Raw genomic sequence first — 6,677 nt, forward strand, 5'->3', positions numbered from 1 at the left:
AGGCTTGAAAAATTATATTTGATTTAAAAAATTAGAATTGAAATGTGACATGTGGTAGAAAAAGGAATGAATGTGTATTGTTTGAACAGCATCATAGGAAAACTATTACAGACACATTCAGTACTCTAGAAAAAGGAAAGAAAAAGTGCAGCATAAAAAGAGATGCACACATTTACAACGATTTTGTTCAGTTTTATCGTTGTTACACACCATTAACTTCTTTACAAATCGTCTTAAAGTGATAGTGTTTGGAATGTTAAAAAAATATTTTATACATGATTTAATGCACCTTAGGGGTTTTATCAATATTTTATATTTTAAGCATTCCTGATAATAATTATAACTGAAACCTTGAGCTAAAGGAAAACATCTATATTGATTTTGATCAGTGAGTTGACTAATTACAATGTATAAAAATGGGAAGGCAAATTTAGTAGGAAAATTAAAAGTTGTATTTCACATCACCTGAACATAACTTTTTGTTTTGACTGCCAGTAATATCAACTGCTTACCCAATTGTTTTAATTTATTATAATGCATTGCTCAAATATTGGCTGATTGTACATTGGATAGTTGTGTTAATTATAAAACGCCTGTTTGACCAGTCATTCTTCATTTTTAAGAATATCAGTATGTATGTATTTTATGCATAAAAACCAATTCATGTAAAAAAAAAAAAGATAAAAAATAAAGAATTAAATAAAAACTGTGTTTTTATATATTTAGTAAAATACAACTCTTTTCTGTTTATCTTGAACTAAGGCAAGCAAAACATTCCAAGGATCAGATATAGATATATCTTAATTTTATCCCTGATCAATTGATAATTGATTGCTCTGTTTAACATGTTTGACGTGTCCGACTCTCCATCAAAGCAAATATGATTACTTTGCTGTGTTAGTATGATCACCAATTTTGCAAGCATTTATTGGCAGAGGATTAGAACAATTCGGTTTTGATAAACCATACAATCATAAATGAAAAGAAATTAACAGAGATCTAGAGGATGCTAAATTTTAGAAAAAAATGAAATATTGAGCAAAAAAGGAAAATAACAAAAGTACCAAACGCCAGGGAAAATTCAAATTGGAAAGTCCCGTATCAAATGGCAAAATCAAAAGTGCAAAGAAATCAAACGAAAAAACAACTAAACATCCCTCTTATTCACAACAGATTTACAGATATAGAAACATTGAAAGAGTGCACAACCTTGTAATGTCCATACTGGACAATATTTTTAATGTTGAATAAAGGAAACAGATGTATAACGCTGTTCAAAAGTCATAAATCGATTGAAAGAAAACAAACTAGGGTTACAAGCTAAAACCGAATGAAACACATTAATTATAAGAGGAAAACAATGGAATAACAGAAGTATAGAAGTGCTACAAAAATACACACTAATGTGTCAGACATACATAGAAACAAAAATATGATGCATGCATCAACTTGCAGAAGACTAGAAACATCATCCATGAAAGGAAATTTAAGCAGAGAATATGAATAAAGATTCAGAGATCGACAGGATGCAGCAATTCCGATAGAAATTGATCATTTATTCTTCCAATTATTTCATTTAATCATGGATTTTTTTTATATTCGTCGACTAAGGATTGTATTTTTTAAGTCTTTTCATCTTGACATAAATGTTTTATTTTTATTGTCTGATTGACTGGCTGCTATGTATTTTTGTAGGAAAAACCTTTAAATTCATATTTCAAATCAACATTTGTTCCTTGAATTGAGTTGATATATACGAGCCAAATATCTGCCGACACTTAATAAATGATTCAGAACCCAGTTATCCGTCTTTTCAAACCAGTAAGATCGGAACCTTTACATGAGGAAAAGAGGAGATTCCTTCCTATTGATTTTGCCAATAGAGGAATCGGTGCAATCAATATCTGCAACGTTCTACATCACAAGGAGGTAACATCTAAAATTCCCATTTATTTTCAAAATCAGTCTGTTCCTATTGTATCATACAGTTACACCAAAACCATTGCACTTAAAATATTTAACTATAAACAGGCATTGCAGGACCTTGACGTAAAACAATATCTTAAAAACCCTCCGACATGTGACTGTCCCCACTCGCCTTATAATTACAGCCCCTCTGGTCATGTTATAACTGGGGATCTAAACATAATTCAACATGAAAATCTCCGAAAGGTGATTTCTCATGGTCCTAAGTTTAGAGAACCCCAACACATCAATTGGAACCATTACTTCAAAATAATTATGGATTCTATTGAGGACTACGCCAGAGCATGGGCTAAGCGAGAAGAAGTTGAACTGGACACTTTGTCAGAATGGGTTAAAACTATCAGGTCTCTGATAAAACGTCGCATTCACAAGTTGAAAAACTGTGTGAACGATCGACCAAAGTCCGTTTTCAGAGACAAAGAGGCCATGAAATGTCTATCAACTCTTCAGGATAAGTATTTTGTTGTTCCTGCGGACAAAGCTTCAAATAATATTGTCTTTGTATGTAAATCGTATTACTTCGAATGTCTTGTAAAAGAATTGGGTATAACAGAGCACTCAGGTAATCCCACATACAAAGACTTATCATTTGACAAGGATGAGATTTTAGCAAATCATAAGTCCTTCATGGCTTCAATAACATTGAAGACCAAATCGGAGGACTTACCTTGTTTGTATTGGATACCAAAACTTCATAAAATTCCGTACAAACAACGGTATATTGCTGGCTCCACTAAAGAATTGTTCATTAGATTGCATAAGATTCTGTCCGCAGTGAAAGAGGGTCTTTAGAAATACTGTGAAACTGTTTACTCGCGTAGTGGTATTAACCATATGTGGATTCTTAAAAATTCTAAAGAACTTCTAGACAATTTTAAATCTCGGTCTTTTTCTGAAATTAGTTCCATCAAAACTTTTGAATTTTCAACCCTGTATACCACCATTCCCCATGTAAAATTGAAAAAATCGCCTAAAAGAAATTTTCCACAAGGCCTTTCAACATAAAAATGGTAGCATACGCTATAAATTTATTACTTTGGGATTTCATAAGGCACATTTCGTTAATTGTGACAAACAAAAAGGTAAAATATGCTACACAGAAGAACAAGTGGTCAGTATGCTGGAGTTTCTTATCGACAACATATTTGTTGAGTTTGGAGGTAGAATTCTCCAACAAATTGTCGGAATTCCTATGGGAACAAACTGTGCATCTCTTCTTGCCGACCTCTTCTTATTTTTATATGAATCGGAGTTCCTCCAGACACTTGTCAAAAACAAGAGGATCAAAGAAGCCAGATTATTTAATTTCACTTTCAGATATATTGATGATGTTCTTTCCATGAACAATCCGAACTTTTCTGATTGGGTTCCATTGATATATCCCCCAGAACTAGAGATTGAAAAAACAACAGACAGCACTTTCTCCGCCTCATTTTTAGACTTATATCTCGAATTTGACTTACACAGTCATCTCAGTACCAGAATCTATGACAAACGAGACGATTTTAATTTTGAAATTATAAATTTCCCCCACCTTAGTAGCAACATACCAACTCAGGGTTGGCAAAAACCCGGGTTTTATGAGTATTGCCCAGCCCAGTGGGAAATACTGGGAAAACCCGGGTTTTACTGGGTTTTTGTGGGTAATACTGGGCAATACTGGGTAATATAAAATACTGTTCTAAATTTTATAGAGGATTCAGTGATTAAACACAAATGTTATGCATTTAAGATATGTATAACCTTTTTTGTTTGTCTGGATTGATAAAACTGTAAATATAAAGCAAAAACATTTTTTTAAATAAATAAAACTCTTATTTAAGAACTAACAATTAGTGTAAGAAAAATTACATTTAAAAAATGTATATGTACTGTCATTAATTAGTAAGTAATTATTCAGATTAGAATGCAAATTTGTTTATGTAACAATAATCAGCTCTTTCAATTCTATAAGTGATAATGGCATGACCCCTTAGGGTGTTTATTTAGCAATAGAAATGTATAACATTTGAAATTAACAATTCACTTAAACATTGCAATAAATATTTTTTTTCAAAGTATGGATTATTGACACAATGCTTGGTAATAAACAAGGTTTCCTTAAATGTGCAAATCTTGTGTTCTGTCTACATAGAAGGGAATGAAATTGAATTTTTCATTCTTTTAGAAATGACTGTCAATGGTTATCTGTATAAAAAGTATATATTCAGCTGTAATACTATGAAACTACACCAAGACTTTACTATTTTGTGTTAAAATAAGCTAAAAAAATCATATTGCCAAGTAATGCCCAGTAGTCCCCATTTCTAGGAGTATTGCCCAGCCCGGGAAACCCGGGTTTTCCCACCCGGGAATTCCCGGGCGGGTAATACTTTGCCAACCCTGTACCAACTTCACCTGCATATGGGATATATATTTCCCAACTTATTCGATATTCAAGAGCTTGCAGCTCCTACTCAGACTGTGTAAAACGTCATCAGTGTCTGAGTAGAAAGTTGATGAACCAGGGGTATGTCAAAGAACGTCTCGTCCTTTTTCTAAAAAAAGTTCATCGGAAGGTACCAAGACCTTGTTGATAAATATTCCGTATCAACTTCTCAAATAATACACGATGGTCTTGATGTATAGATTCTGCGTGCTGATGTTTGTTTATCATCTTAACAACATGTTTTACTGTTCTTTTATTTGTCTTTGTTCTATTATTAATATTACTTTTACTGTTGAATGGTTTTATGTGATATCCGTTTGACGTGGCTCGGTACTTATACATCTCGTAAATGTGTGTGTATTGGCTTTCATTTTTTTTGTGGTTTGTTTTGTATATGCGACTCTTTGTATTTCTTTTGTTCTTATTACGTGACTCTGTACTTTAAAAGATCCCGTCAGTATTATTTTGGTCTATATCTATGATATATTTCTATTATGAATTACTATATACGTTGAACCACAAACGTCAAAATCATTCAATCGCGTAGTGGAATTAACTATTTTTGGATTCTCATAAATTCTACCTATAACTTTTGGACTAGTTTAAATCTCGGTTTATTTCTGTACTTTGTTCTTACATACTTTTGATTTTTTAACTCTGTATACTTACATTGCCTATGTAAATTTTAAAACTGTTTGTATGCACATTGAACGACAAATTTATGTGACGTATACAAATTTTATGACGTCAGACACTGAAGTCAATCCATGTGTTAGTAGATAGATGTTTTTGTGTTCTGTTAAATTGTCCCTTTTAAAATTGTTATGCGATGATGACTGATGTACCCATATTTTGACTATTTTATTAATTGTGAATTTTTATTTAACGCATCATGTAAATATAACGGAATTTGATGAGACTGTTATCAAAGAGAGAGTGTTAGCGCTATATAACCAGGTTTAATCCACCATTTTCTACATTTGAAAATGCCTGTACCAAGTCAGGAATATAACAGTTCTTGTCTATTCGTTTTTTATGCGTTTTGTTATTTGATTATGCCATGTGATTATGGACTTTACGAATTGATTTTCCTCTGAGTTCAGTATTTTTGTGATTTTACTTTTTAATATCAACCTGTATTACCTGTATTACATGCAAGTTTCCTGAACACATCAAACTTTGCTATTCTGTAAACCAACACTTCATAGCTGGACACCCAATTAGTATTTGAAGTGTAATAAATTACTGGACAACTTCCATCGATAACGGGAACCAGATAGACGTCAAACTTGAAACGAAGTAAACTCGTTCTTAAATGCACAGGATACATTGCGAGTAAAAAAATATTGCAATTCAGTAGTGTCCTCAGCATTACATGGGAACTACTAGTACTTTTTGTGAGATAACAAACATCAATATATCTGAAAATATCTGACCAGATTTAACACATTAACGATTGCAAAATAATATAATGTGTATAACAACGGTAAAACAAAGATAACACTTTGGTAAATTGGACGAAAACATTGGGCATTAGATTCCTACTGGCCAAATGTAATATGTTGACACTCAGCTTTATTGAGTCAGCGAACTATGAGACTTGTAATCGAGAAAATTAGAAAATGTAAATTTTGCTTTAATTCTTTTTGTTTCTTATAGTCAAGAACGTATATTAGCGTGTTATATTTTCTCTTTTACTTGATAAACATTGTCATTCTCTCTCTCGATATATGCATTTTGAAAGTCCATTTAGTATCTTCTGTCTCTATTCTACAAAGAACATGTCGAACTTTTGTTCTTTCCTGTCTTACACATGCACATGCATATATATATTCCCTGAATATATTTCGCTTCATTTGGTTATCAATAGATTTATTCTGATCAATTGAAAAAAATGCTGCGCTTCTAATTTTGTAAAAAAAATGCATGTGTAAACATTACTCCAAATAACAATTCAATGTAAATATATGTTAAAACAACTTTCAGAATTTAAAAGGGGAATTTAAAAATAGCTTACGTTTCAAAAATGAATGAATATCCTTTTCATATTTAAATTACTGTAACCAAAATCTAGCATTTCTTGTTAATCAAGTAAAAGAAAAAATATTACACAAAATATGAGCTGCGTACTATTTTTAATAATAATGATGATAACATTTATTAAAATAATTAGCTATTTGATCGGTTTGGTTCACTTCCTGTTTTGATATTTGAACTACTTCCTTATCATAAATGAGTCATATGTTCCATGGAAATTTGCAAG

This window comes from Mytilus trossulus, chromosome 6 (assembly GCF_036588685.1).
Source record: "Mytilus trossulus isolate FHL-02 chromosome 6, PNRI_Mtr1.1.1.hap1, whole genome shotgun sequence".
Taxonomy (NCBI): Eukaryota; Metazoa; Mollusca; class Bivalvia; order Mytilida; family Mytilidae; genus Mytilus; species Mytilus trossulus.